This window comes from Falco cherrug, chromosome 1, assembly GCF_023634085.1.
Source record: "Falco cherrug isolate bFalChe1 chromosome 1, bFalChe1.pri, whole genome shotgun sequence".
Taxonomy (NCBI): domain Eukaryota; kingdom Metazoa; phylum Chordata; class Aves; order Falconiformes; family Falconidae; genus Falco; species Falco cherrug.
This window is the reverse complement of record NC_073697.1, coordinates 19,377,417-19,383,416: the sequence shown is the minus strand read 5'-3', so window position 1 is coordinate 19,383,416 and position 6,000 is coordinate 19,377,417.

Genomic DNA, 6,000 nt, shown 5'->3' with positions numbered 1-6,000 from the left:
AAACAGAGCACAGTTTTGATATACCTTCTTCAGTCTTATTCAGGCAGGACTTATTGAGGAAAGACTGAAAAAAGCATTATTGGAGAAAAAAGGTCAGATTCTGGAGCCACACATCCTGAGGGTATACCATTGTATGATTTTAATGTAGTAGTATACCAAGATGGCGCCTTCTCTCCATCATAATTTTTTATTCTCCATATCTTTGGTAACTGTCACTGATGCATGGACAGAAGTGATCCTGGAGTCTGAAGTCTGATCACTCTGTAGTTAGACTTAGGATTTCAGTGAAGATTTCCACATTATTCTTAGGCACCACTGGTACGCATCACAAACCATTTAGCAAACTAAGTGAAAAGGTTACCTACAGATCTACCTAATGAAGCAACAGTTCATTTCTTTGTCCTAGAGAGTGTTGCAGTAGTCATTTAATTTACAGAAACTGAACCTGAGCTGACTTTGAGGTAAAATGTAGAACCCACACAAGCATGAGTCATTATTGTTTTTGTAACATTTGGGAAAGCTCAGCCTCACTGTTTTGGGAATTAGACCAGGAAAGCAGAGACCAAATGTCTTGGTTCTTACTACAGGGCAGATGTAGAGAAGGTTAGAATCTGAGAGAGATGAAGAGGAAAGGAGAGACAAGGTAAAAATGACCTTTTAGAGTTGGAGGGAAGCTGGATTTGTAACTTTTGAAAACAGGAAAAATAGGAAAATAAAATCCTGCTTTAAGGTTTGCAAGGGAAATGGATGATCATTTAACACTATGCAATGTGTTTGGTTTCTGCTGTCTGATTTATAAAACATCCTTGCAGTGTGATTCTCCTCCTTTTGGTGGAGAAATCAAAGCCTCTTTCATAACTCTAGGAGAGAAACACTGTGTTTAAATAAGCCAGACTCACTGCTGGAAGCCGTCCAAAGAACCTGTGATAGATCTCTGTAACAAAGACATGACTGAATCACTAACAGAAGAAAGAGTATAGTGGAACCTTAGCATTCCTGCAAACAATTTTCCTATTAGTTGTTTTTCATTAACTTTCAGTATATTGACAGATAAACAACCTTTGCTGTTCCTTTAAGGCAAAAAATACTTTAAGTAGCTTTCTATTTCTACATTTTAGCAGACAGAAAACATCCTACTGAGTATTGATTTTATTGGATGGCAGGATTAAAACCTACTTTCAGATGGAAGTAAGGAATGTGAGCTTGCAGGCACATGCAGGACCCATTTGACAGAATGACGCGATGGATACGTCCTTTGGTTGCTATGGTGATGGCTCATCTGCTTATATGTCCAAGAAACAGGGCTTTTCATTATTTCCTCTAAGAAGAAAAACTGCTAACTCATAATAACAAAGTTATTTGGTTTTGCACTAAAGCACGGCTAATACAAATACCATTATGTGGTTTTAATTTGGGCATGAAATTAATATCCTAAAGCAAATAATATGAACACATAACTTTCCTATCCTCTGTCTAGTTGCTCCCATAGCGTTTTTCACCACAGCAACTGTTTACCTCTTCTGTGAGCCTCCACTATATCTGCAATAAATTGGATTTCTGGAATAACTGACATGAGGTCCCAGAATGCTGTTGTAACTTTAAAAAAAAATATTTCACAGTAGGATTTAATTTTTGCTTTTACCCAAGTCAATCAGATATTAGAGCTGGGCGGATTTTACCAGCACTTTCTATTGATAGTTTCCTGAATATTTAAGTGATTTCTGTTCAGCTGTAGCCATATTCTATTTCTATTTGTTTTCTTCAGTTACCCTCTGACCAGTGTCTATTAGTGGCCATGTTTACAAGAAGCTCATATGAAAAAGGCAGCTGAAACTTCTGAAAAATAACACTTTAATGTACACAGGGAATACTTGTTAGAACTGCCTGGATTCAAAATTCAGGACCAGCAACACCGAGATGTGACTAATCAGATCAATTTAACATGTCAACCAGAAGCAACTATTTGGTAGCACTTGATATTTTAACTAGTTGATTTGAGATGCAATACAGTGTTTCCTTAAACAGCAGAAAAATCAGTAGAAGGATGTAAAACAAAAAAGCCAGAGGAAATCATGTTCTCTCAGCAAGTATTGCAACAGAAAATTAAAATCTCAGTTAAGATTCTTTGCAGATACATCAGCCTTGCCATAATTAAATGCAGTTGTCGCTTCATTTTAATACTTCTGATGCTGTTTCAGAAATCCAAATAAAAAATATCAAGAACAACATGATATGGAAAGTATTAGAGAAATTACAGGCAGATCTGCAACGCATTGAAGCCATCCTCTCATTCAACTCATTCAAAATCAGAATGCATGACCATGTCATAATATCAAATGCAGTAAGGGACTTTATGGCTTCCAAAAAGTATTTGTGTAGATTAGAACATCTATAAATTGCACTGTGACACATTTCCAGATGTCCCCTTGATAAGCATACTGGATAGAAAAACTAAGAAATCTGAAAATTCTAGTTGGCATGCAGCTCCAAATCTGGAGGTACCTGTTGTAGAATAAACCTGTTTGCTTTGAATTAATTGTGATATTTGTTTGGAATTATTTTTCCCCCAGCTATATGGCATTACACGGTGTATTATAAATACCTTTGTTGCAGTAATGCACAGCTATACATTTTGAATAACAACAGCCTTCCCTGATATAATGGGAATTATTTTTTTAAAGGAAAAGAGAATACATGAAGTTTTGTAAATGCCTGTGAATATGAACCTCCTAGTCATCATCTTAAATGCAGGGACACATCCTTATGTGATATCTACAGATGGTCCATTTTATTATAATGATAGTTGTGAGGTTGCAAAAACTACAATGACAGTTTTATGCAAACTAATGGTGATGATGCACACAATAAAGCAAAGAATAGGATTCGTGGGAGCAACTGAGAATATAGTCCCAGAGCCATTCCCACTGCAAGGCATCTGTGCAAATTCTGTGACACTGTAGGTTCTCCTAGGTGTTGGATAGCATCTCAATCGCTCTTCCTAGTTTGTAAGATATATTTAAAATAAAGAATTTGTTTATAGATTTGGAGTTTGTTTTCCTCAAAAGTTCCCCTCCCCCCCCCCCCCCCCCCCCGATTTCTACATATTGGCATAAGGCTAATAATATATGTTGAGTGCACATTTTTCTGCAGATAAAACCACAGGCAAACCAACCATCTGTTTTATGTTTGAGCAACTATGTCCCACACTGCAGTTCCTACCAACTCACCCATCTTCTCCTCACACTAACTTAATAGATAAATAGAGGTGAACAAATTTAAAGCCTTAAAGGTCCCTTATCTAATCAGTCTGTCTCATGCAGGTTGAGGACTCCGTCGGTATAGTTCTCTAGTCCATGTCCAGCCACTTTTGCATGTCATCACTCTCTGGCCATATTTCACCTGGCAGTCTGGACACAGAGCTTCTGATGTGGCATGGAAGCTCTCCTATCAGCACAAAACACTGCCACCCTCACCTTGGTGCTGACATTAGCAGGCATACACCAGGGGCATGAGGGCCATCTGCAGCATCGCTCACCAGTGCTGAGAGATCTGTGCCTGGTTGCCAGCGGTGACATTTCTGTTTCTAATCTAGCCACAGCTCCTGCTTTAGCAGGGGTGATGTCAGTCACAGCTGGCTCATCAGAGTGCCTCTGGGCTGAAACAGCAGCAGGTGCTCCGCTTGGCCTACTGTGTTCTGCAGGACTTTAGCTGAAAACTGCCTTCTTGTTTGTCTTCCATAACAGACTAAACATATATTTTTCTGAGATCCACATTCCTGACACATACACACATCCCAGCCCCCCCAGGAAATGTCTATAAATAAGCCATTGCCTGGCCTGTGGCTTCATCAAGCAGAAACCCCCTTCTCCATGGACTATGCTCCTTACTTACTGCTTCTCTTCAGAACATGCCTGTGGATATACAACATGCTTTGACTTTTGGGTAGTACTCACCTTCTCCAGCACTCCGCAAAAAAGCCTTGGTCTTATTTTTCCTAATATCCTGATGTTCTTCTGCTTCATGCAAACCACAGATGTACCAGGCATCGCACAGGAACATTTTGCAGCCATCTTGGTCCAAGGTAAAAGGCAAAGGCCTGGCATAGACTTCCCCCTGGCATTGGTAGCTGAAGTCCAAGTTTTTGGGTGGATAGGGGCACCAGGCACTTGGGCAAGGGGTGGGGAATTGCTGTTAAACAGCTACCTGGTAGCTGGCTGTCGAGGAAGCCCTGATCCCCAGCCACCTGAGGAGAAGCCATTTTGCTGGGGTCCCACTTGTCACAGTGACAGGGGCTCTTGGCAGAGGGAGGCCTGACATGGCAGCACCAGGCAAGCTATTGCATCTGGCTTAAGTAAATTTCTGAATACCCTCCAGCTTTCAGGGATTCCCCAGCTAATCCAAAAGAGTGTTGTCACAGCTGAGTGCAGGAAGGTAATTATTTGTTGGTATGCTGAGGCCTTTGTGGGCCTGTACCTGGGTGGGACTGTGTGTGCCTGCTGGATTCTGCCTGCTGTTCGCTGAGGGCCTGGAGCCACTCACAGGGCCGGTTCCCTGTGTGCTTTTAGCTCAGGCTGTAGCAGGAGCTGGAGCTGCCATCTGAAGAGGTGGTGACAGACTGCCGGGGTGGAGGTCTGCACCCTGTGTGCTTGCTTGGGGTTAACGCACCCCCCAAGGCCAGCCACCCCCTCAGAGTCCGCAGAAGCTCTCACACAGCCTTTAAAATACTAAACACGCTTGCCAATGCCCACGCTCCACAGTAGCACACATACTTACATTGGCAGGGTGTATATGTAGTGATATATGCAATGTATTTACCTTGTGGTGCACTGCACAAAAGAGAAAGCCTCAGGCAGTGGTGGGAGAGCCAAGTTAAGAAAAGACAAAGTTTTCATGCTTTGCCAGGGTAGAAAAAGCCACTATCCCCCCCCCCCCCAGCAACCCAATTTGGCCCATAGGTCTGAATTATCATTTTGCTACCTCAGTGTTGCTACAATATAAAAGCAAGGGAGGAGTTGGAATTTGACTTAAGATGGATGACAAATATTGCATACACCTACATCAATTAGTTGTCAACGACTCACCTCTCACAGTGTCTGGTATGGGTCTCAGGTTCTCCCACTTGTCTCAGCTACATTGGGCACCAGTTGCTGTAGTTAGAGTCCAACTCAGTTCACCTCACGCGGGGCACCAATTAGGGCAGCACAAACAAACTTATCAGACTGATAAAGGCCTGATAACAAGGCTTTTACTGTCAGTCAGATTCTACTGTCCTTCCTCTAAAGGCCAAACCATACTACCCCCTCTTCCATCCAACCCCCTCTCCCACACTCCTCGGGGCTATTTAACTACTTAGTGGGAACGAGCAACAGCTGCACATCATCCATGTCAGTCAACCCACTGCCTCGAGGCAAGGCCGAGCTGTATGTTATCAATGCTAATCAACACACTGCCTTCATTCCTTACAGGGAGGGTTCAAGATAGGAGAGCTGGAGGGCTTTCCTTCCTATGGTGCTTCCTGAGGCTTCTTGGTGTGCCTCACCTTAAGATTGAAATACAGCAATAAATAAGTTTCCATGAGATCTTACCCAAGTTTGGTTTCCTTCAGAGCAGCAAGCTCATGAAACTTTGCTATTTTTTGTGCATACTTCACATCTTGAAGCAAATGTATGTGGTTGCAGGCAGACTGGCAATGGTAATGTTTTACATGGCCTCTGGAAAGTGCACTTTAACAATTTAGATGTCTGGGATCATTCCAGTGCTCTTCTGAAATTTGCTGGCTTGTATTAAAAAATAATACACAATATAATTGCTATCCATTAAATATAAGTGCATTCTGGAATCAAAATAACTCATCCCTGGACTCAAACAGAGTTGTCTTTTTCATTCTGAGTAGTGCTTTGCATTTTTATGGTACCTATACATTTGTAGGAAATGAAACTGAGCCATTTATACTTTTCGAAGCATTTTAATTTTTGTTCAGTCAATCTTAAAAAAAAATCA